Genomic DNA, 26,767 nt, shown 5'->3' with positions numbered 1-26,767 from the left:
GGGAATAAGAGTGGAATAGGGAAGAGTGAGAATTGATCAGATTGAGAGATAAGAGAGTATGGAAGAAGGGTAATAAGCATGCAATATATAGGTGTATACATTTGTAAAAGAAAAATAAGTTAATAAAGACTTTACTCAGTGTTTATCATGGAGGCAAATGAGATTATTGCTCTCTGTGGCTTCTTATTAATCTTTCATAATATTCCTATAAAATACTTTTATCTCCCCAGAAGAGGGGTGATAACCTTCTTTTATTTCCATATTACAATTTTATAGTCTTCTTCTCTACTATCCACACATGCTCTTCACTGGTCTGACTTGTGGTTTCATTTTTTTTCATAAACCTGGCCTTTGACTTTGTTAATTTTTTTCTTTTTGTTCCTTTTTCAAAACAATAAGTATTAAGGATAAAAAGTTAGGCAGTACATAAGGATTATCAGTCCCCAAAGTAAATATAGCAAACCACAGTGTCTATGTATTCCAGAACAATGTCTAAATATGTAAAATGAATGGTGCATTTGAGAGGCAGAAAGGGAGTGGATTTATATGGGAGATGAGGTAGAGGGAACTTAGAGGAGTAAAGGAAGGAGAAACTATAATCAGGATATACTGTATGGGAAGAGAATCTATTTAATAAAAGAAAAAATAGGAAGCAAGAGGAACACATTCTTTTTGGAGACTTCAGCACAGTGTGTTGGAAATAAACTGGATTCATCACACAGAAAAAATTTCAGTTGACCTGCAGAGCCCCAACACTCAGCTATATATAATGATGATTCCCTCTAAGAGCAGATACTGAAGATAGATAAAATAACACTGTGAAAAGTTTTCTGGTTAAATGATTGATGACTTATATAAAATGGTTGTATTCCTTAAAAGACATTTTTCTAAGCTTACATAAGAAGAACAAGGTAATGATGATAAAGAAAAGTGATGATGATGATAATAATAGGTGGATATTTGTTATATCAATTAGATCATTGATGAACAACTTTCCAATAGAGAAACACGATATCTAAATGGATTCCTTGGTACATGTACAAACACTAAGGGAGAAATTAAACCATCTCTGTAAATCTTTTCCACAAGATAGAAGCAGAAGAAATATGTTATTTAATGTTTTTGTAGTCAGCCCCTTTCTAATACCAAAGTTCAATAAAGTTGCTACAAGAAAGAATACAAATACCTCTAATAAATATGGTTTCAGAAATCTGTAAGAATATATTTATTCACCTGGTATAATTTTCATCTTAGAGACTTGCTGCTAAATAAATTCACCCTTTCTAATTCATTCTGAATTCTGACTGGCAGGTTCAATTCAATTGTTCTGGATCAAACTCCTCTCCAAGCTGACAGATTCCATCTTGCTTCTTTCATCTTCTGACTGAATTGCTCTGCTTGGACTCAAAATAACTTTAAGTATCTATTCTAATATTCTGTCTCCTCAATCTCTTTCTCATTCTGTCTTCACTTTAGTCTAGATTGTTCTCTCCACAACCTGTCTATAAAATTGTTCCAGTAAAAACTTCCTCCTCCTCTTCTTCTTCCTTCACCTCTATTACAACCACCTCCTCCATCGCCTCCTCCACCTCCACCACCAACACCTCTTCTTCCTCCTCCCCCCCTACATTGTTATTTCCTGTGTTTTTATGAGAGTTCTGTATATCCTATCTCTGACTAATTATGTCATTTTTTTCTCTGATTTGTCTGACTTTATCTGCCCCTCAACTAGAAGTTTCTCTCAAACATGTCTGATTCCTTCTACAAACTAGCCTTACCTAGATTATTTGGGATTAATTGTATACTAAGGATATGTCTGTATTCTAGCTAGAAAAGCCATGTTGCTAGATTAAAATTTCTCTACACAAATACTCAACAAAATTTCAGCCCATCAAATCAAACAGTATATGAAAATAATTTAATAAAATATCAAAGTCATATTTCTTGCAGGCATGTAAGGTGGTCCAACATTTGAAAATCAGTTCATATAACCCACCATACTCATATTCTATGAAGGAAAAAAATATGTATGAATAGTAAAAAAAAAAAAAAAAAAGCACCTAAGAAAGTTTAACACCAATTCTTGATAAAATGATCAGCAATCAAGAAATGGTGGGGGTGGTGGTGGTGGTCCTTACCTGGAAAATGAATGTGCATAAATAGCCCATGCTGTCCTCAAATAATGAGGTTTTTATAATTTTTCCCAGTAAAATCATAAGGCTGCCCTGTCTCATATCTTCTGTTGAACATGGTGCTAGAAGGGTATAAATATAGGTACATTGAAAACACAAAATACAAATGGTTTTGCAGATAATGGAGTTGTATTTGCAGATATTATATAATCGTGAGATTCCCAAAATAAACATTTTTTACCAAGTTTGAGCAATATAAAGTTTACATCTAAAACTCACCCCTTTTCTTATATACCAGATACAAACTAATAAAATTAGAAATTTATGGATTTTGAAAACTTTAAGTCTTTATTTAAGCTTTTAATATGAACAGCATTTAAAGCTCCACATGCGTTATTTACCATTAATTTCAGTCTCTCTCCCTCTTCCTCTCGTTCTCTCTCTACTACTTCTGTTTTTCCATATGCCAGAAATGCTGAACTTCTTTTGAAAAATAATTGGCAGACATACATACGAAATTTCCCCTAGGCCTAGGACTTTCTGCAGGACTCTAGCCAACATACTGAATCATGGTGATGTTACATTACTAGACCACTTCTCACAACATCGTGTTCTGTATATATGATGCTGTTACTGCTTTATCGTCAATGTTTTATTTATAGGAAAAATAGCTTTTTAAATGTTTGTTTATTCATTTTCACATCACAGATACCATAAGAAGCTTAAAAAGTCACCCTACCTTTTTTTCCTTTCTCAGGCTCCATCCCTTATTTTGACAGGAGGAAGATATCTTGCAAGCTTCCTCATCCTAACCAAAAATGAAAACGTTGTTCCATATGTTTATTTTCCTCTCACTTAATTGTAGACTTGAAAGTCATCACAGACCAGTGTTTGTCCTTTTGCCTGGTGACTAGAAATGACTGCTCTAAAGCATTAAAGAAATTTATGGAACTATCATTTTTGTTTATTTTTATATAATTTAAAATTTTGAGACCATAATTTACCCATTACTTCCAAAAATATAAGCAAAAATATTGAATGAATACCTCAACCATTCTACCTACAGTGTTGAATAACTTGCCCAGAAATACCTTTAACTATAAACAAATTAAGTGGATTTTACAGAGGATTGGGCACATTCCAAGAAAAAAAAATAGATTGTATTTAATCATAATCAACTCAGTTCTAACTACCAGAATCCAGATGAGGTGATCATTGCCACCCAGAAACAATTCATGCAGTTGTTTTTGTAAGAACACATTACACATGACTTTATAAGAAGGCACAAGAGGATTATATAGTAACACCTTGGACATTTTACCAAAGGATAATTTAGAGAAGAGGATGGAGATTGGTGCTTGAATTGTATGCTTTAATTTCTTCCAACTTTGGGTTCCCTAACAAAGTAGCATATGTCAGAAAGTAAGAGCCAAATAGAGTTTCACTTCACTAATGGTTTGACAAACATAATGGAATTCAGACCCACTGGTAACTTTTACAGGAGGAGCCCCTATCTGGAAACACAAGCGAGTCTTCTTGAGACCATAATAATGAGGCTGTGTGGAAAGAATTATTTTTACTTAATTTATGGACTGGGGCTGCAACAGAGACAAACATTCAAGGTTGTAGGCTCAGACTGCTTAGATCTGCTTGCATTTGTCAGAGGTTGGAGGAGGTAATCTACCGTTTACAGTAAGAAGGCAATGGTTCAGTGAGTGATCACATTCTCCTGGGAAATATTCATTCTTATGATCATCTAGATTTTGTTTTTAAAACCATTGTTAGTGTATATCAGAATGTAGAAAATGGCATCATATATCACATGAAACAAATATACAGACAATACTCCTGGGAGGACAGCATTTGGGGACAATACCTAAAGAGGTGAAAATAATTTTAATGTTTCGAACTTTTTGTTTTAATCTGCTATGAACTTTTTAAGCTAATAGTAAAACTCAAAAGATCCTGGGATGAGGTTAAAAGTTCTGATAGTGGCTTTATATGTATGGTGTATATACATCTGTGTGCGTGTTGCACACTCATTTACACCTGCATACATAGGTATGCCTCAGTACACTGATGATGTGGAAGAATACTGATTGTAGTCATAGCATTTTACTGTGTTTGAGATGGTATTTCTTTGCTGTTTGCTTCTTCCTACTCTGGTTTGACTGGTCCATGTTTTCTGGGGATCGTCCTATACCTGCTTCTTATCTCCACTTAAAACACTCATATTATGAATGAACACTATTACATTTAGCTTTATGTGCATTGCAAGGATTTGAACTCAAGTCCTCAGGCTTGTGTGGTGAACGATTTACCACTGCACTATCTCTCAGTCTCAATTTAAAACAAAACAAAGTAAGGTAATTTTTATCATTTTAAAATCTAGAGATATTAGATATGAAACGTGTAGCACATTTTTGCTGCCGTTCTCACAGCTCTGAACTCGTGTTATAGGTTATGAAGTCTGATTCTACAGATGATGTTCTTTAGGATCATACATTTCTGAAATAACTTGAGCAGTTGCATTGTAGGTGAGCTATAAACACCCCTTGACAGATGGTGTAGAGGGATCTTAACTCCAAAGCAGTTTACCATTGAATCCCTGGTCTTGAGTGTACAATTGAGTAAGCTTTTGCTTGGATTCAGCTAATTGCCTCAGGTCTGAAAGTCTCCCTGTCAGAGGAGAGACAGGATGAGAAAGAAGGCAGGATTGTTAAACTAACTTTATATTTGAAATGTAATTAATCATTTAAGTGGGGTACTGATAAATATTATTGGGAAGTTATATACTTTATTTTCAAATTATATTACTGAACATGTAATTTGTCCCAGGTCTTTTTTTTGTTCCTCCTTTATTTTTAAGTACATTTCTTCCTTTTGCTTGGAATTTTTCTGTAGAGCTGTCTTGATAATTTAGTAAATTTGTTGCCTCTTATCTCACATCTAGTCATTAATGACAAACATAAATTAACATAAGAGTTAATATGTTTACTCGGGAAGTATTGTGAACTATATTTTACAAAATACAGCATTGAAATGGAATTAAAATGTATTTTATTTTATGTGTTTAAGTGCTACTTGAATGGTCCCTGCATTTTGTATGTGCAGTGTCCACAGAGACCAGAAGATGGTATCAACTTCTGGAAATGAAGTTACAGGGTATTGTGAGCCATCATGCTGACAACCAATCTTCCAAAATAGCAGTCAGCGCTTTCAGCTCCGAATCCATCGCTCCAGCCTCAGAACTTTGTTTTTAGCTATTCTTTGTTTCATACAAGTATTTTATTTCACTCGACTCATCTGAAAAAAGTTAAGGCTCAAGACAGGTTAAATGACTGTTTCAAGATCACATCATAGCTCCAACCTCAGTATACTGGTATTTACACCTCTACAATTGGTCTTCCGACTTGTGTCCTGTCAAAAATGCTAAGACTTATTTTTATCTACTCCATTCATAAACAACACAGTTTCTAGCATAGGCTAGGCACCTATGCTCATTAAGACAAGATCTTAAAAATTTTCCCCTGGTAGGGTAGGTTGTTCATCTTTACCAAACAGACAAAGCATAAGTATTTCACAATCTTCCTTCCCTATTTTCCCTCCTGCTTTTATCACATCAAACCATGATTTACAAGCTAATGCTGGCATTCCCTATTTAAGTTGAGGAGAAGTGAACAAATGCTTTGTTAAACGAAACTGATGCATAACATTGCTAAAATGCCCCAAAGAAATATTGTCAATATTTACATATAAAACATCTTAAGCTAACACACATCTGGACTGAAATGTGTCTAAATCTACTGAGCTAATTTAAAAGCCTTGCCAGTATAATTAACACGTTAACAATTGTGAGAGCACATTGATTTAAAGAGGAATAATCAAATTGGCTGCTTTAAACTGTAATGTATTCTTTCCACCTCAAAGTGCCCTATTTGCTCTTAACTTTTGTATTTTCAGTTTGTAGAAAACATGTTATAAATGGCACTTATGGAACTAGCATTATCTTCTTCTGTCCACATAGTATCTGTCTGAATTGTAAATCAAAAGCTATGACACTAGCGATGATAATGGCATTTTAAAACATAGCTCTACTATCAATGTTGGCTAATACAATTCTTATTTATATTTAAATGTTTGTTCTTTGAAAAGACTTTTTCAAATTCTGATTATACTTTCCCCATCCTCCCAGATCAACCCCATTCTTTATGCACCCAGCTTTGTGTCCTTATTTTAAACCTTCGAGTCAAGTTTGCCCTGCCACACACTATTGGATGTGTCGCCTTACACGGTAAATTTATCACAGACTTCACTCTTAAAGAAGACCGACTCCCCCTCCCCCCTTTCCAGCAGCTACTAGTTGACATTAGCTACTTGGCTAGAGCTAATCAAATATTTATAACTCTGACCAAATGCCTGCCATTAACTTCTTTTATATTTTCCTAAAAATGTTCAGGAAAGTTAGGTGCCTAACTCACTTTAGAAAAACCATATTAGCACAAAAGAGACAATGCTAAGTTCTAGATGCAGGTCTCTGATTTTCCACTTCATCTTTGAATATACTAGTGTCTTCCAGTTCATCAATCATTTTGAGTGGCTGGATGAGGTTTTATAATCATCATCATCATCATCACCATCACCATCACCATCATCATCATCATGCTAGTCATTAGTCATGTTTCCATGTCTCCATCTATCTGTCTTTATATCTACTTACTTATGGTGGAGGGTTAGCGGGGTTAGAGAGAGAAGAAATAAGGGGGAATATAAGGGAGTAAGAAAAAAAAAGAAATAATTTTTATGGAAGTCTTAATTATAGTATCTGGCAAAACAATAATTTACAGGGCAAGCAAGGTTGCTAGAGACATAGGTAAGAGTAGACATTATAGTAGAGTCTAAGACTAAAGCCTGGAAACACTGCAGATTTTTTTTTTTTTTTTGTGCGTGAGATACAGTAGTGAAGAAGAATTCTTTCCTTGGTTTAATTCAGTCGTTGCCCTTAAGGTCTTTGTAAATGATGACATCTATCACATTATAAAGATTATTTGCTTACATAAAGTAAAGTAATAAAAATGTTAATTTTATCAGAAACAACTCGAAAATAACATTTAGACTAATATGCAATTAAAAAGAACTTGGTCACTGTAACCTAGTGATGTCCATGGCAACATTGGTCATAAGAACTGCAAATCTGAGTAATAAGTTGTAGGTTGCCTTTAAGATAGACTCCAATTATTGTGTGCAGGTGTGCACATATGAGTGTGTATACATGTTTGAATGTATGTGTCATATGAATGTGTGCATGTGTTTGTGTAGATATGCTTGCAGTGGTGTCAAAAGTTGACACCGGATGTCTTATTATACTTTTCACCACTTTAATATTTCAGATAGGATCTCTCATGGAATCTAGAGTTTGCAAGAGAGAGATCTTAGAGATTTACTTGACTCTACAACTTGATAGTGGTATTGTAGACTCGTGTTATCTTCCCCAGCTTTAATGTGAATGGAAGCTGAACTTAGGTTCTCATGTTTGTGCAAGATGTACTTTACTCACCAAACCAACATCTGAAACACCTCCTGTTCTCTCCTGTGAGTCATGTTCTTATTTAACTCCTTGCCCCAAAGTGCTCCTAGGATATACAATTATGTCTAGTCAATGAATCCTTATGATAATAATAGATACACTAGATACATGAAGATTATGCTTCCAACTTCTGTAAATTATCTACTTAGTGTGCTTGAGAGAAACCAATTACTCTTTTGTGGAGAGGCTACTGTGATAAGGAGTGGTATCTGCAGACAACAGCACTGCAGACTTGGGGTCTGATAACTGCCAGTGAATGGTCTTGGATTCAGGAACTCAGGCATGATCTTTGGAATGACTAGAGGTAACTTGTTTGTGCACAGTGCAGAAGCATTTCTAAACAGTGACCTACAGATGGAGCTAGTAGATTTAAAAAATAAAGTTGGGCTCACAGACCTGGTTACACTTATATTTTGAGGGAAGAATGTCTTGGCTTATAATGATGTAATTTTCAGGTTATTTCTGTTTACCTCAAAACAGACAATCAGGATCTAAAGCTTTCATCTTATAAAAATTGCCATATCAGTAATCAATGATCCCAGAAGTTTTGATAATTAATATCAACTAAGCTCATCAATTTTTATGACATCCAAATTATGGATCAGTGTTGTGACATAGTGATGTATCTATCAGTCATTTGTCCCTATGTCTTTGCCAAATTTGAAGTATCTCAGGATTAAATATTAATATTAAATGTGAGTTACCTGTTTGAAAATATATTATTTAGCATAATATAATGTCTAGGTACTTCAGTAATGATTGGCTGTTTTTCTATATCATTTAGAGATGTACAGAAATGCTTAGAATTAAATATGAGAATTGTTTATAAGGCATAAGCTGTCATATATTCTCATAGTTGTACATGTAAACATATCACACACATTATCATGGTAAGCATGTGGTACTTACTTGATTAAGTCAAGTAAGAACATTCGCAGAGCTTACTGTCGGTGAGGTATTAGGTCCTGTTGCCACTGCAGAAAGCTGTCACACATTTTGGGCTCAGTAGTATATGCCATGTTTTGTGCTCTGTTGAACCTGGTGACTATGCTTCCATAATGATCCATCCTTCATCATTAGTGATTAAAAAAAGAATGCAACTTAGAAATTTACAAATTGTTTCATAACTGTAGAATTATGAGAGCTCCACAGCCTTCCTCTCTTATCCTTTCATTATTAGATACATTCTATTTTTTCTGATGAATCAACAGCCTCAAGAACTTCTGGAAATTTTATGGCATTGCATAGATTCCACCCACTCTACAGGGTGCTTCTTCATGAATCTCTTTTTGGTGATCTCATACATGTTCCTAGTTTTATCTTTAGAGGTCTGAGAGAGCCCATAAGCTGCCTGGCTCATCTCTTCTGTGTGAGTGATAGATCTGGGCCTTCATTCTTCCAAGGTACTAGCAATAGGTCATTCAACCTTATCGTTGATTTTCTCCCAAAGAAAGAATCCCTGACATTCAATCTTTTAAGTTTAGTTTGTTTTTTAATCTAGATAGGCTGAGAGCTTTTATTTTATCATATAGTATTTTTTTCTTTTCTCAACATTTTCTTGAGTTGATAACATTCTAGTCACACATTGTTAAAGGGGCCAGCATGTATCAGGCTGGAGTTTTTGGATTTAACATTATAACCCCAGAAATCCCTTCACCTCTAATTATTGCTCCATTCTAAAGCTACTTGTAAAGTGTTTGTTTTCTGTTATAGCAGCCATCTCTTTCCAGTTGAAAACTTGTATAGTTTCCTCATCCTTCTAGTACACAAAGTTAGCAGTATAAAGTCACAAAACTTTATTGTTTCTGAAGGTCAGAAGTCCTAAGCAAAAGCAACAGTTAGGGTGTATTCTTCAGGGAATCCAGTGAAAAGAATTTTCTCGTATTTTCCTAGCTCCGGAGATTATTTGCAATCCTTTGTTCATGAAACCTTATTGCATCCCAACTCATCAGCATAGGATATTACAAACTTCTCCTTCGAGTTTTGCTTCTCTGCCTCTGCCTTACAGGGAAGATGCCAACAGATTCAGAATGATCTTCTTACCTCAAAACTTTTCATTTAAACATATCTTCAAAAATTATTAACAAATAAGATGACATATCAATAGGCTTTGAAGATGCCTGTGTGAAATTTGTGGTATTGTTACTCAAACCATTGTAAATATATTAAAAGAAGACCACAAAGTTTGTATGGTAATAGGCAGTAATTTGAGCTTAATGGTCAGAAAAAAAAAAACTTTGTGTGAGAATGTATTGGTGCTAAGATGTCATTTATGCCCCAAAAGAATAAGAATGTTCTAGCAAGCAGAATGCAGACCACAGTGCTCTATTAATAATTATAAAGTTTGTCATATCTGAAGATTGGGAAAGAATATCAATGAAGCTTATGCAGAGAAGTGAGAGTTGTTTGTCATTAGGTTGCGCAGAGTTTGATTTATCAAGGGAACGACTGCAAGATTTGGTCCAGTTCAACATGAAAATTCTCATAAAAGGCAATATGAATTCATACAGGTTATGAGTATTAATATTGAGGTTCCTCATGTTTTGCTTCTTTGTGGTCATTCCTGTTCAGCTGAGGATTTGACATGAATGGGACATTCCTTCTTTAACTTGGTCTGTCTGTGGGTCTTCTCTTTATTGCTCTTTCAATTCTCTAAGTAGGCATTTTATTAGAGTTCTGCCATGTTTGGCAAGTGCTGAGGGCTTTCTTTGTGAGGTCAGACAATGAAGTCAAGTGGAGTGGGTATGAACAAGAACACATTCTCATCCTCAATAGCTCATTATCTAATGAAAGAGGTGGAATTGCTAGCATGCTAATCATATAAAACTATGACAATAAGATGTTGGATCTTAGGAATAGAGAATGAATGTTGATGAAATGCAAGGTTAAAAAGCAACACAGCTTTTAAAAAAGTTTGGATAGCTTATATGTTATATTTTGTTCAGAAAGTAATTATTTTAACTTTGTAATTGTTTTGACAGAGCCCAGGATTTTTAACATCCTTCTATGAAGTGCAGTCTGGTTGGTCTCCAGCTCATGATGATCTCCCTCAGCCTCTTAAGTCCTTAGATACCAGGCTTGAGCTACCATGAGCAGCTACCTGAATCTTTTCAAATATATGTGCAGTATAGAAGGAGAGGGTTGTTCTTAATATAGCAACAGCAGTTGCAACAGCAGCATTGTAGACATCAGCTTAGTAAACGTCCAATGATCCTTACATCCTCTGTTCTTGGCTGTTAAGTCTCCTTCATTTAGTTTTATCTCCACAAAGCTGGATTGTTCTGGTGAGGGCTCAAGGAAATGTTTCAAGGTGTCATCTAAGATGAATGTGAATTGTGGGTAAAGGAAGAGGCTGTGGGTAGCCAGAGAAACAGTGTCCCACACAGCACAAACTAAACAAAAAGATTAAAAATCTGGAAAAGGAGAACTGGGTGGAAGGGTCAGTAAACAGCCCTGTGAGAAGTGAGGCTGGGATGAGCTTTGTGTCCTTAGAGCCTCCCTTGGGATGATGTCGGGCCAGAGGGAGACTCTCCAACTTACTCTACCCGAAAAATCATATCTCCACATAATCTTTTGTTTTACAACAAGTAAAACCTGGTAGAAGAAAAATTCACTTTATTACTTCTGCCCTTGAATTCTCAAATATATATATGAAGTTATTTAGAAGTCAACATGAGCATAATGGGGCTGACATCAATTAATATATCATGTATTAAGGAATTCTCCTGGTACACAAGCACCAAGATGCTTCAAAGAATGATCTTGGATAATAAGACACAGGTAATGACAGGAACATACGCCTTCCCAGATGCAAAAGAAATTAAGCAGGGATCAGGAGAAACTAAGTAGCACGCATAGGGTATGTGTTTCTTTCTTAGGAACTATCAGGAGGGTAGACTGCTAAATCTCATATAGTTGAACAGCTTGAGTTCTGAAGGGAGAATGAATTAAGAATTAAATCAGTGCCAAGCTAATGCTAGGCACATAGTGTTTGTATGCCTTGGATAAACTTGCGTGGTCATCTCATCATTTCAACTTGTGCAAACGGTTATACAGAAAGGCTGAACATTTGGTAGAATCATGGTTAGCGTACGGATGAGTATGTTTATTTCAAACGCTTGTTTCTTCCTAACAGTCTGCACTGTCCATGGGGATTATAGACATCAATTCTTCAGACAAGGAGAGAGATGACAGGAAAGCTGTGCTGAGTTAAGTTGATGGGCATAAGAATATAGAAGTGATTTGTTCTGCTTCTGTCATGGTCACAGCTATAAGTGACAGATTATTCTTTACTCTCAGGGACTTCAATTTAAATGAGGGTTTTGAATAAGCGAACCTGATGAGGCTTCTTTTAAAAAGTAAAAGCCTAGGTTTAAATGGCATTTTTTAGGTTTGCGAAAGCAGAACTTTTCTGGAAGATATTTTCTCTCTCTCATTATCAGACCTTGATGGATCATTTGTCTACCATGAAGGAAGCCAGAGGCCCCTCCTTGTCCACACTGCTTAACCCTTCGCTTCTTTGCTGTGTTGTTTTGTTAATTTAAAAAAAATTCTAATGAACATTTTACACCAAAAAGTTTTTGAGATTATATACATTGATGCATGTAAAGCACATATGTGAAATTCTGCAATATACAGATCATTAAATTAATGTTACACTATGGGTTATATTATTATTATTATTATTTATTATTATTATTATTATTATTTTCAACATATATTATTTGCAGTTTCTATTTTCTTAGGTCTAAACTTTCAAATAATATAAGCAACAGACAGTTGTGTGCTTCTGTTTACTAGCTCAGTGATGCAGTGTCCTAGTCCATTCTTGGTGAAAGATTGCCATTTTTCCCCTCATGGTGTACACATTTTTATTTTCTCTTGCAGTGTTTGGACACAGACCAGTAGAAAGGGTCCCTGGTTTAACAAAAGCAATGGGAGGATTGTTTATGAATTATGGAATTAACAACACAGTGGGGACTATTTGATTCTTTTATCTTGAAGCACAAGGATTTTGAATTGACGGATGAGTGAGTCTGGGTTTTCACTTAGAAACAATAAAGATTTTAGTATGCAATTTTAGTTGTTTACTATCTACAATCTGTCTAATTTGATCTAGTAAAATGGTGCTTGTTTATTCCTCTCTTATTGCTTATGCAACATATAAAATAATAGGCAAATTCCTTGTTGATTTTCACAGGTCTTTTTATCTGTTCATATGTGGGGTAAAGCTATGAGGAGACCTGGGTACTGAGTCTGGGGGGAAGGCAGTCCAATGAAAACTCACAGGTGCTAGTCACTGTAACCAGGTGAGAAATGGATTCTGAGGTCTCCTGGACATTCTTGAGGTCCTGGCTCTGTCCGTTTCTTCCCTTGGGGTTTTCAGGTACTGCTGTGAGCCACAAGAATAAAAGGACTGTCACATGGTTGAGCAGGGTCTCTGTCCAGCTGAGCATGTGCCAACGAGAAGGCCATCTCCAAGAGGATTTTTCACTGTTATAGCTCTTCTCTACTGTGGGAAGTGAACCAGCTCTTCCTGACACTATTCAGTGAAACAGCTGTATAGACTATATACCATGAAATAGCAGCTTTTAAAAAAAAAATTCACAGGGCAACAAGAATTATATAAACCTTGGGGAGTGGGTAAAAGTTTTCAAGGGGAGTGTACTTTATTGGCCTCAGCTCAGGTGCTGGGAATGCTTTATTTGCATGAAGAGAGTTTCCAGGTGCTTAAACCTGTGATTTGGCCTAGGGGCTATGTGACTTCCTCAAGAAGGATGGAGAGATAGATAGTCATAGGGCTGTGTGCCCCAGGGCATGCATGCCAAAAATAGGGAGGGAGCAATTCATCAGTCCCAAGATGAGATTTTTGTCTCAAGAGATTTTCTGAGTTCTGGGGCATGGAATTCTAACACAAGCCCTATTTTTAGGAGGTCCACTAAAACTGCCAGTGTTGCAGGTAGGATAAAGATGAGAGGGGACCAGAGCTCGTCCACTCAGGTCTGTAGGCAAGTGTCATAAAGTGACAGAAGATCTGTGCTTGGGATTATGGTGACCCATTTGACATTTGTTTGATATATACAAAGATGTTTTCAGTTTGATGGTGTTTCTCTCACCGCATGAGGTTACTGTCAGCCTTCTTAGAAAAATACAGAAAAAAAAAATCATTGGAAATTACCATACAGTAATTTCTGGCTAAGAGCACTGTGGCTCTTGCAGAGAAGCCTGTTGTATGTGTTTCCCAGCACCCAGATCGAGGCTCACATCCAACTGTGAATACAATTCCCGGGCATCCAACGTCGTTTCTAGCCTCTGTGAGCATGAAGCACACACATAGCACACGTAAAGTACACATCCATACAGGAAGGCACACGTATACATATAAAATGCACTTTAAAATGTTTTAGAAATAATTGCGCATTAAAGCTTTTTAAAATGCTTATACTATTTTGCAGTCAAAATATAGTATTAATTATTTTTCCAAAGGAAGTACTTTATCCTCAAAATAGAAATACCTTATTGTAAGTTTTAAAAAGGAGAAAATGGTGGTAGTACGGGTGTAGGAGCCATGTAAAAATTTAGTATCATTAAAGCCAAATTAAGAGAGAAGGCATTTTAAAATTATTTTCCAAAGCTGGAAAATAAATCTATCTGTCCCACTGTTTGTCTATTAATGCATTTATTTAGTTGCATGAACTCATAAGGAAATGATTTTTAAATATTGTTCGTGCATGTGCTTTGACATATACTGGATATGAAAAATATTAGTAAAAATCTTATATTTTTCTTGAGTGTTACTAAGAAGCACAATAAGTTATGTGTTATTTTATTGATATATTAGAAACAATAGTTATCAACATAACATAAAAAACACAAATGTAAAACAGAAGTGTTTCTATAATCTTCTATTTGTGACAAAAGTGTGAGCCATGTTTATAGGATTTAAAAAATATGTTTATTTCTTTTCTTTGTCTTGTGACTCGGTGATTTATAAACAGTATTTTAGATGCAAGGAAACTAGAAGCTAAGCTTTGTCTGAGGCAGGGAATATCTGCAAGGATCTTGAAACTTCTTAAGATGCTCTCAGCAAATCCTGGGGAGTATTTGTAAACCATCTAGGTTTTCTTTAAATGGGCTCATACCAATGAAAGGAAAAACAATTGGAACAGGCAAAACAACAAAACAAGAAACTGAAGTTCATTAAATCCACAAGGATTCATGCATACATTCATAATAGAACTTGGAAAGCAACAGTAAAATAGTTTGCTGTATTTGTAGGTTATTTTGACAATAAAGTATTAATTTAAAACCAGCATAAAATATCAAATACACATTTTCTCTTTAGTTTTATGAATGTTATTACAAGTCAAGGACATGTCACAAAGTCTATATTTTACTTATTTATTTGGAATTATAATCAATGAAAATAGAAATGTGTTCACTGAAGAATCATTTGAAATCTCCAATAGAGAAAGTAGTGCTAAAGTAGTGCTATTCTCAGATTATGAGAGGTAATTAGAACGAGTCCCAGAAGAACAATACATACAACTGGGTAATATGCCAAGAGTCTAAATGAAGGTCTCCTTTAGGTCTCTCTCTTCAGCACTCAGAAAACTTTGTCAAAGTGGGGCAGGAACGATTTCAGGAGTCCATGGGGCCAAGGACAGCAAGCAAAAATAGTCCATTAATAAACTAAGCAGGGCTCACAGAGACTGAAGCACCAGTCATGGGGTCTATTGGGTCTGTACCAATTCTTCTGCATATGTTACGGCTGTTAGTTTGGTGTTTTGTGGTTTTGCTAACATTGCAAGAGGGTGGGTTTCTCACTCTTTGCCAGCTCTTGATAGTCATTTCCTATTGGGTTGTCTTGTCCAGTCCCAACATGAGGGCTTTTGCCTGGTATTATTTTGTTGTGTTGGGTTGTTGTCTCTGGAAAGCCTGCTCTCTCCTGAAGGGGAAAGTGGAGGAGAGGTGGAGGTGGAGAAAGGAACAGGGATTGGAGGGGAAACTGTGGTCCATATATATTTCAGGAGAGCAGGATATATTTTCAATTAAAAACAAACAAACAAAATAACAAATCAAAATCATGCGAAAAGCAAACAAGTTCTCTCAGCTGGTAACACATTTCTCCCTCACCATTTTTATAGTGCAAAAAGCAGCGGTAAAATTTACTTAATAACTTTAAAGAGCTCTATGTTTGCATCTGAGATACTTTGTCAATAATGTAAAACCTTTTCATTTCAATATGGTTTACCCCACATAGGAGGCAAAGATAATTTGAGAAAAAATGAATGTGATTCAAATGCGTAACTTGCTAAAATTATTACAAGTATACTATCACAGTTTTTCAGAATACATCTCAACAATTATATAGCTTCAGCCAGTAAAGTGCTTATTTTTCAATTTTCAAAACAGGAATTCACCCCTAAGCATCCCCATTTTAAAATCTAGGCATGGTGGTGAGCAATTTTGATCCCAGCCTTTAGGAGGCAGAGTCAGGATAATCCCTGCAACTCCTTAGATACCTCTGAGCCTGCCCTACTTGTTGAGGGCCACGCCAATAAAAGACTCTGATTCAATATAAAGGTAATGATTCTTGAGGAATGACATCTAAGTTTTTTCCCCTAGTCTCTGCAGGTGTCCACATGCAAGTATACATATTTGTAAACATGCACACACATACATATACATATCACACATATAATTCAATGATCTCTTGACCCCTACAAATTCTGTATCTATAAATATAATATGCATATATTAGAAGCTTAGAACATCCCAGTGAAGAAGGCAGGATCAAAATTGGTTTCACAAATGAAGAAGCGGTGGCCAGGTCAGCCTCATTCAGGATAATTCATCATTCTGTGACATATTTTCTTTACAAGTAAACTTAGTGATTGAAAGGAAATACTTTTTTGAGAAACATGCAGGATAGAAAATGAGGTTACATGGCTAGAAACCTGTAGAGGAATTTTAATCCAGCAACATGGCTGCTCTGACAACAAATCACAACTAAAGACCTTCTAGTTCTATATGATCCAGCCAAAATGCAGACACAACCTGGATTGCAGTACAATCTGGCTGGAATACAAACAGGACAGCTGTTAATCCCTAACAATGAAAGTGGGGTTAGTTTGTAGAGAAAGCAGTCATGTTTGAAAATGAAGTCTAATTAAGAAGCAGACACTCCTCCACTGTTGGTGGGATTGTAAGCTGGTACAACCACTCTGGAAATATGTCTGGCAGTTTCTCAGAAAATTGGACTTAGTACTACCTGAAGAACCAGCTATTCTACTTCTGGGCACATACCCCAAAGACACTCCAACATATCACAGGGACACATGCTCTATTATGTTTAGAGCAGCCTTATTCATAATAGTCAGAAGCTGGAAAGAACCCAGATGTCCTTCAAGAGGAATGGATACAGAAATTGTGTTACATTTTCATAGTGGAGTACTACTCAGTTATTAGAAACAATGACTTTACAAAATTCCTAGGCAAATGGATGGAACTAGATACTATCATCCTGAGTGAGGTCACCCAGACACAAAAGAACACTCATGGTATGTCCTCACTGATAAGTGGATACTAGTCCCAGAAAACTTTGAATACCCAAGAAATATTTCACAGACCTTATGAAGCTCAAAAAGAAGGAAGGCCAAAACGTAGATGTTTCAGTCCTTCTTAGAAGGGAGAAAAAAAAACACTCATGGGAAGAAATACAAGGTCAAATAGAAGAGCAGCGGTTGAAGAAAAGATCGTTCAGAGGCTGCCTCACTTTCGGATCTACCCCATATGCAGCCACCAAACCCAAGCACTATTGCTGATGCCGAGTAGTGCTTAATGGCAGGAACATGATATGGATGCCTCCTTAGGGGCTCTACCAGAGTCATACAGATACAGCAGAGCATGCTTTCAGCTAATCATCAGACTGAACATGGGGACCCCAATGAAGCTGCTAGAGGAAGAGCTGAATGAGCTGAAATGGGTTGAAACCTAATGGAAAGAAGAATATTATCAACCAACCAAACCCTCTACAACTCCCATGGACTAAAACACCAACCATTGAGCACACATTGAGTGACCTATGGATCCAGTTGAATATGTAGCAGAAGAAGGCAGGTTTGGCATCAATGAGAGAAGAGGCCTTTGGTCCAGTGAAGGCATGTTTTTCCCAATGTAGGGGAATTCCAAGGCACTGTGGTGGATAAGGTGATCAGGAGGGAGAGTACCTTTTTGGTGACAAGTGGAGGAGAGGGGGTATAGGAGTGGGGTGGGGGAGAGGTATAACATTTTAAATGTAAATACAGAGAATATCTAATAAAAAACAGAAAGAAAAAGAAAGTGTTACCAAATAATTTCTGTACTGTGAATGAAAGCAAATGACCAGGATAGTTGATGTTATCTCATTTCCTGTAGCCATATATATATATGAAATATATATATTTCCAAATAGTGATCCTTTCAAGGCCACAGTGTCGTTTCCTGTGTAATCAAGGGACCAGAAGATACACAGTTTAACTTTGGAAGAGAGTGTCTGGAAGGAATACAAAATGAGTTCCAGAAAGCCAGTTGGAATTTAATAATGCATGAAAAATACACCAAGGGGAGGAAAGAACCAATTAGGAAGCAATTAAGGAGATTGCAATTATAATGCATCTTAATAAAGTACAAAAAATATTAGCCTAAGGATAGAAGAGTACTTACCTGTGGACTAGAAGGAATAGGGAACATCTTCTCAAGGCAGGCTTTGTGAAAGCAAAGAGCAAGAGAAAAAACAAAATTATACTATCTCTTTTTCTGCACATCAGGTATATCTCAAACATTTAAAACCTACTTCTCTGACATTTCCATTACTTTGTTATTTTGATTTTAAGCACATTAATAGAAAATTTATTCAACATAGAAGGTAGTGGAAGGGGAAATAACAATAAATTATTATGCTAACACTCAAATGCTTACAAAGTTTTATCTGCTCATTTCTTCCTTTGTTCCAGTTCTGTCTTCACATGCATATTTTCTATCAACCATAATTGTCATCTGTTGAGAATCAAAAATGTTTAGAAGACTTTTGTCTCAACAGTGTTTTTAAAAAACAAAATAAAATATAATGATATAAAACAAAAACATTACATTGGACATGTTAAACCAACAAAATGAAATGAGCCCCAGGAAAAGACACAAGAACTGAGGGCTCCTCATTCACACATTCAAGAGTTCCATAAAGCTACTAAATTGAAACACATGCACACACACACACATACACTGAGGAGAGGGTAGAGGGAGGACTTGGTTAGACCCATATAGGCTCTGTGCATGCTATTTTAGACTTTATAAGTTTAATAAGCAGTGCTCTTATGCATTGATATTTACATTCTAAGACTATGATATTTGAAATCTTAGCCATGACAATACCCCAAATAAGAATTCCAAATAGGAAACTGTCAGGAGCCATAATAGGGCAAGCTGAATATAAGCAGGTGATCTTCCTGAGGTTGTTTGCTTTGGAATATTATAAATATGTGACAGATTCACTCTTATGAGACAAGGCCATCAGGTAATTCAATTTAGGAAAGATACCTGTTATTAATATAATTTTCCTGTTATTATTAAACATATATAACAATAACTAGGTATTAGCCCACTCCTTTGGAGCAGATATCTGCAGATCTACAAAGATGTACTGTCTTGTAGTGATGTTATATAAACAGGTAGATGACTTAAGTCTTAATAACGATCCTATAAGAATTCCTAAATTTATATCAGTGATTGTTAAGCTCTTTTATAGTAGGACTGTTATTAGGTCCTTTTCTGATAGTGAAGACTGCAGCGAGAACTCTGCCAGTCTCCCGTGTGTCACCAGTTAATTGCTCTTAGATGGTAACCAGACTTTCTCCTACTTGGAGAAATCTCCAAAAGGTTGTAAAACAATTAGCCAAATGTAATAAAAATGAACTAATGATTTATTATAAGTGCTAGACAGAAGATAAAATATTGACTAGGTTTGTTATACAAAACTTCACTGATAATTTAGTTATAGTTTTAAACCTTCAGTGAACTGGTGGAGCTGTGACAGGTGATGGGTGTTTAGTGAGATAATTATTTCTAATAGATATGAATGTAAAGATTCTCTCTTTTAAAGTTCTACTTCAATTTATGATGTGAATTTTTGTGTGAATTGTGATGAACTTTTTAATATATGATCATGAATTTTTTTGGATATTGTACTTATTTACATTTCAAATGTTATCCTCTTTCTGGGTTTCCTATCTGGAAGTCCCCTATCCCATCCCCCTCCCCCTGCTTCTTTTTTTTTTAAATTTTTAAAAATTATTTTATTTTATTTTTTTAAAACAACTTTATTTTACAAAACAAAGATAAATGTACATATTTTAAACATTTTTTGCTTAAAATTATAAATTTTTTGTCAGTACTTTTTTTCAGATTTTAACATAATTTTTACATAAAACTATATGAATATATTTTTTAGTCAGTACTTGATTTTTTTCAAGGTTTGATTGTATGCCTTGAAAACTTAATAGTTACAATGAGCTAAAGTAAAACAAAATGTAACATGGAAATAGTTAAAGTTTTCTTGTTTTGTAAATATTTTTTTTGTTTTGTTTTGTTTTCTTTATTTCTTGGACTTCATACTGTCTGTGAGTTGTTTCTGGGGGAGTGCAAGCCTCTGGGGTTAGCATCACACTATCAGTGACTGCATATTATGTCTGTTCTTTTGTGACTGGATTATCTCACTCAGGATGATATTCTCTAGATGCAGCCATTTTCTTAAGAATTTGGTTAATTCATTGTTTCTGGTGGCTGAGTAGTATTCCATTGTGTATATGTACCACAATTTTGGTATCCATTCATCTTCTGAAGGACATCTAGGTTCCTTCCAGCTTCTGGCTATTATAAATAGAGCTGCTATGAACATTGTGGTGCATATATCTTTGTTGTGTACTAAGGTGTCTTTGGGGTATATGCCCAGAAGAGGAATAGCTGGGTCTTCAGGTAGTATTATGTCCAATTTTCTGAGGTATCGCCAGACTGATTTCTAGAGTGGTTGTATTAGTTTGCAACCCCACCAACAGTGGAGAAGTGTTCCTCTTTCTCCGCAGCTTCGCCAGCATCTGCTGTCATCTGAGTTTTGGATCTTGGCCAATCTGACTGGTGTGAGGTGGAATCTCAGGGTTGTTTTGATTTGTATTTCCCTGATGGCTAAGGATGTGGAGCACTTCCTCAGATGTTTCTCGGCCATTCGGTGTTCCTCAACTGAAAACGTTTTGTTTAGTTCTGTACCCCGTTTTTTAATAGGGTTATTTGATTCTCTGGTGTCTAGCTTTTTGAGTTCCTTGTACACCTTGGATATTAGGCCTCTATCTGATGTGGTGTTGGTAAAGATCTTTTCCCATTCTGTTGGTTGCTGTTTTGTTTTCTTGACGATGTCCTTAGCCTTACAGAAACTTTGCAATCTTATTAAGTCCCATTTGTTAATCTTTGACCTTAGAGCTTGAGCCATTGGTGTTTTGTTCAGGAAATTTTCTCCTGTGCCTATGTGTTCTATGGTTTTTCCTACTTTCTCATCTAATAGTTTCAGTGTATCTGGTTTAATGTGGAGATCTTTGATCCACTTAAACTTGAGCTTTGTACAAGGAGATAAGAAAGGGTCTATTTTCATTCTTTTGCATGCTGAGTGCCAGTTGGACCAGCACCATTTGTTGAATAGGCTGTCCTTTTACCATTGAATTTTTCTGCTCCTTTGTCAAAAATCAGGTGACCATATACATGAGGGCTCATTTCTGGATCTTCTATTCTATTCCATTGATCCACATGCCTATTTCTGTACCAGTACCATGCAGTTTTCAGCACAATTGCCTTGTAGTATAGCTTGAGGTCAGGGATAGTGATTCCCGTAGATGTTTTTTTGTTGTTGAGGATGGATTTAGCTATTCTAGGTCTTTTGTTATTCCATATGAAATCGCACATTGATCTTTCCAATTCCATGAAGAACTGGGTTGGAATTTTGATGGGGATTGCATTGAATCTGTAGATTGCTTTTGGTAGGATGGCCATTTTTAAGATGTTGATTTTTCCAATCCATGAGCATGGGAGATCTTTTCATTTTCTGAGATCCTCCTCAATTTCTTTCTTTAGAGGTTTGAAGTTCTTGTCATACAGGTCCTTCACTTGCTTAGTTAGAGTCACACCAAGGTATTTCATAGTTTTTGTTACGATTGTTAAGGGTATCTTTTCCCTAATTTCTTTCTCCACATGTTTGTCCTTTGAGTACAGGAAGGCTACTGATTTATTTGAGTTAATTTTGTATCCAGCCACTTTGCTGAACTTGTTTATCAGCAGTAGGAGTTCTCTGGTGGAATTTTTGGGGTCACTCAAGTACACTATCATGTCATCGGCAAAGAGTGATGTTTTTATCTCTTCCTTTCCGATTCGTATCCACTTGATCTCCTTTTGCTGTCTAATTGCTCCAGCTAGGACTTCCAGTACTATGTTGAATAGGTAGGGGGAGCGTGGGCAGCCTTGTCGAGTCCCTGATTTTAGTGGGATTGCTTCAAGTTTCTCGCCATTAAGTTTGATGTTGGCTGTTGGTTTGCTGTATATTGCTTTTATTATGTTTAAGTATGGACCTTGGATTCCTGTTCTTTCCAGGACTTTTAACATGAAGGGGTGTTTGATTTTGTCGAATTCTTTCTCAGCGTCTAGTGAGATGACCATGTGATTTTGGTCTTTGAGTTTTTTTATATGGTGGATTATGTTGATGGATTTCTTTATGTTAAACCATCCCTGCATCCCAGTGATGAAGCCTACTTGGTCATGATGAATGATCGTTTTGATGTGTTCTTGGATTCGGTTTGCAAAGATTTTGTTGAGTATTTTTGCATCAATGTTCATAAGTGAGATTGGTCTGAAGTTCTCTTTCCTTGTAGGGTCTTTGTGTGGTTTAGGTACGAGGGTTATTGTAGCCTCAAAAAAATGAGTTGGGTAATATTCCATCTGATTTTATCTTTTGGAATAGTTTGGCGAGTATTGGTGTTATATCCCCAATAAATGTCTGATAAAATTCTGCACTGAACCCATCTGGACCTGGGCTTTTTTTGGTTGGGAGGCTTTTGATGACTTCTTCTATTTTTTTAGTTGTTATAGGGTTATTTAGATTGTTTACTTGGTCCTGGTTTAACTTTGTAACATTGTATCTGTCTAGGAAAACGACCATTTCCTCCAGATTTTCCAATTTTGTGGAGTATAAGTTTTTGTAGTATGATCTGATGATTTCTTGAATTTCCTCAGTTTCAGTTGTTATGTCACCACTTTCCTTTCTGATTTTGTTAATTTGGATACTCTCTCTTTGCCCTCTAGTTAGTCTGGCTAGGGGTTTATCAATCTTGTTGATTTTCTCAAAGAACCAACTCTTTGTTTTGATGATTTTTTCAATGGTTCTTTTTGTTTCTATTTGGTCTATTTCTGCCCTAATTTTGATTATTTCTTGCCGTCTACTCTTTTTGGGTATATCTGCTTTCTTTTGTTCTAGGGCTTTTAGCTGTGCTGTCAGGTTGCTGATGTGAGCTTTCTCCAACTTCTTTTTGGAAGCACTTGGGGCTATGAGTTTTCCTTTTAATACTGCTTTCATTGCATCCCATAGGTTTGGGTATGTTGTGTTTTCGTTTTTGTTGAATTCTAGAAAATCCTTAATTTCTTTCTTTATTTCTTCTTTGACCCTGCTATCTTTTAACAGAGCGTTGTTTAGTTTCCATGTGTATGTGGGCTTTTTGTTGTCTTTGTTGTTGTTAAAGACCAGCCGTAGACCATGGTGATCTGAGAGGATGCATGGGAGTATTACAATCTTCTTATATCGATGGAGGCTCATTCTGTGTCCAATTATGTGGTCAATTTTCGATAAGGTGCCACCCTCTTCCTGCTTCTATGAGGGTACTGCCCCACCCACTCCCTCCCTCCTTCCCACCCTGGCATTCTTCTACACTGGGACATCAAGCGTTTACAGGATAAAGGGCTGTTCCTCCCATTGATGTCTGACTAGATCATTCTTTGCTACATATGCAGCTGGAGCCATGGTTCCCTTCATGTGTACTCTTTGGATAGTGGTTTAGACTTTGGAAGCTCTGGGGAGGTCTGGTTGGTTGATATTCTTGTTCTACCTATGAGGTTTCAAACCCCTTTAGGTCCTTCATTCCTTTCTCTAACTCCTCCTTTGGGGGCCCCCATGCTCAGTCCAATGTTTGGCGGTGAGCATCTGACAGAGCCTGAAGAAGACAGGTACATCAAGCTCCTGTCCACAAGCACTTCTAGGCATCAGGAAAAGTGTTTGGGTTTGATGTCTGTATATGGCATAGATCCCCAGAAGGGGAAATTTCTGGGTGGCTTTTTCTTCTGTTTCTGTTCCACACATTGTCTCTGTATTTTCTTCTGTGAGTATTTTCTTCCCCCTTCTAAGAAGGACTAAAACATCCACACTTTGTTCTTGTGTGATATAACCCAGTCACAAAAGAACACACATGGTATGCACGCACAGATAAGTGAATATACTAAAAGCTCTAAATACACAAAATACAATTCGCAGACTATATGAAGGTCAAGAAGAAGGAAGACCCAAGTAATCACGTTTTCTTTAAAAAAGTCTATAAATACTGAAGACAAAGGGGCGAGAGGCAGGTAAGAGAACAATTTTCCCCCATAGGATAAAATTTTGTATTTCTCTATTTAGAAGAATTTTTCCTGTCCCCTCTTAGGATCTTTCTGTATTTTTTTAGGTAACTTTCATAGGAAACTTTTTACAACTTAGTAATAAAGTAAAAGCTATAATCACTTTTAGAAGTGTCCCCTTTTCTTCCTGTGACTTCCATAACAGGCTGAAAGTTAGATGAAAGTTAGAGCTGCTGAGATAGAACAAAGGCTTTGTTACTTAATCTCCTTCTTGTTAGGCTACAGGTGCCATAACCCAAGCCAGAAGCCTTTTACCCTCAGAAAGAGCAAGAAAGGTTTTAGGACGTTTTAGAAGCTGTCATCAGCATTTCAGTACACTTAGAGAGCTAGAAAGTCCTGAGACCCTCAGACTTTAAAGCTATCATCAGAGTCCTACTCAGTGTCCCCACCACAGCCCTCTCCATGCCAGGATACTCTTGGCAATAAATTCAATAGAAGCAGAGTAATACAATAGTTCTAAAGTTAATCAGAATTTTTAAATGTGTTATCCCTGCTTGCTTCCTGTCACACCTGTGTGTCAAGAACTTGACTAGTATTGAGCAATACTTTGCTTCCCAGCCTTTCTTAGGTCTTTACCTGTCTGTCAAACAGGAGTGATTCAGGGGAAGACATTTGGAAATAATAGTAGACTTAGCCAGTCAACAACTGAATTCTAACAATGGAGTAAAGATCAATGTTGGAGCCAGCTACCACAATCTGAGAGGCGAAAAATGTACTCTGTACCAGAGTTCAATGCAACTACTCTCTTTTATTGTACCCCTGTTTGCATGGTATGAGGAAATCAGGTATGTGCATGCCTGTGTGTGTGGGTGCGCACTCACACACACACACACACACACACACACACACACACACACACACACACACACAAACCCAAACTCAGCTATGTTTCCCAATTTAAAAGTTTTCAAGAAAACCATATAAATTAATATCTGAGAAAGGGCTTTGAACTTTTTTTATTATAATTACTGTTATTTTTGAAAGATAAAGCAACCCTTCTAAGCAACATTTCAAGATTGCAAAGTACACATTGTATACAGATTTCTGTAGAAAACCTGCTAATTAAAGCTGAAGTTTACCTTTGGCCAGATAACCTTCTGGGGCTCAGAGCATAGAGGAGGAATCCTTAGTAGAGTTTCTCCTTCTCTGACCTTGTCCTGGGCATTCTAAGCCTCTACCCGAGGAGGAATGTCACATAGCCTCAATTAGGTTATAAGATCAATTTCTTTTCTTCTGACAAAACTTTATCAGCCCTCACCTGAGATTCCTGAAATGATTCCCCATGCTAATGAGGCATCCCAAGAATTCAAACTCCTCAGCCAATAACCTCTGCCCATCCTGGATATTCCTGCTTTCTGTCCCCCAAATTTATAAGGCTCCAATCACCTTAAAGTTAATCTGCCTACTGATTGCCAATCCTAATGTGGTTTATTCACGGAAGTTTCTCACAGAGCTTTAGAACTCCCTGTTCCTTGTTTCTCTTCACACTGCTTTCACGGACCAAATCAGCTGATTATCTAGAGAGTGGGGAGGCCCACAGAGATCAAATTCATATATAGTGAAAAATAATGAGAAAACCTGAATATTATTTTAGAGTAAAAAATGTGGTTAGGAAATTTGAAGTTATTTTCAAATTAGAAACATCATATTTTTAAAAACAATTAGATTTGACTTTATTTGGAAAGACTCAAAACTTTTCTATTTCATTTCTAATAGTAACTCATGTCTAATAGACACACACACACACACACACACACACACACACACACACACAGTTCACCTGTTTAAAATTTTACTTATTGTGGAGATTATTGTTAACATAGATTTATTATATGTTTATTGCATATGTATTTTTTAGAGGGAAAAATGACACATGAAACAACAGTGCTTTATTTTATTTATGTTACATTTTTAACAAATAATTTCTCAAAAACACATGAAAAAGCAATATGTATATTATAAGCTACACTTCAATACATTGAAAATTTGGACAGACTATGAAATTATAGCATTTAAAGAAATTCTGATGTGACATTATCCACTAATAATTTACTGTTTGCCTCTGTACTATCATAATTATCTAATACATAGTTAAAGCTATTTTCATGTTTACTGAGGTTCTTTGGAGAGTTCTGGTGTTCAACTCACAAGAGTTTGGAGGAAAACTGATGTACTTTAAAATCATCTGACTCAGCATTAAGAACTCTTGTCAATAAAGTTGTTTTTTCAAAAGCCAACTTACTGGGAAAAGATCTTTAACAAGCCCACATCAAATAGAGGCCTAATATCAAAGGTATACAAAGAACTC

This window comes from Micromys minutus (genome assembly GCF_963924665.1).
Source record: "Micromys minutus genome assembly, chromosome: 2".
Classification (NCBI taxonomy): domain Eukaryota; kingdom Metazoa; phylum Chordata; class Mammalia; order Rodentia; family Muridae; genus Micromys; species Micromys minutus.
This window is presented reverse-complemented; position numbering follows the sequence as displayed.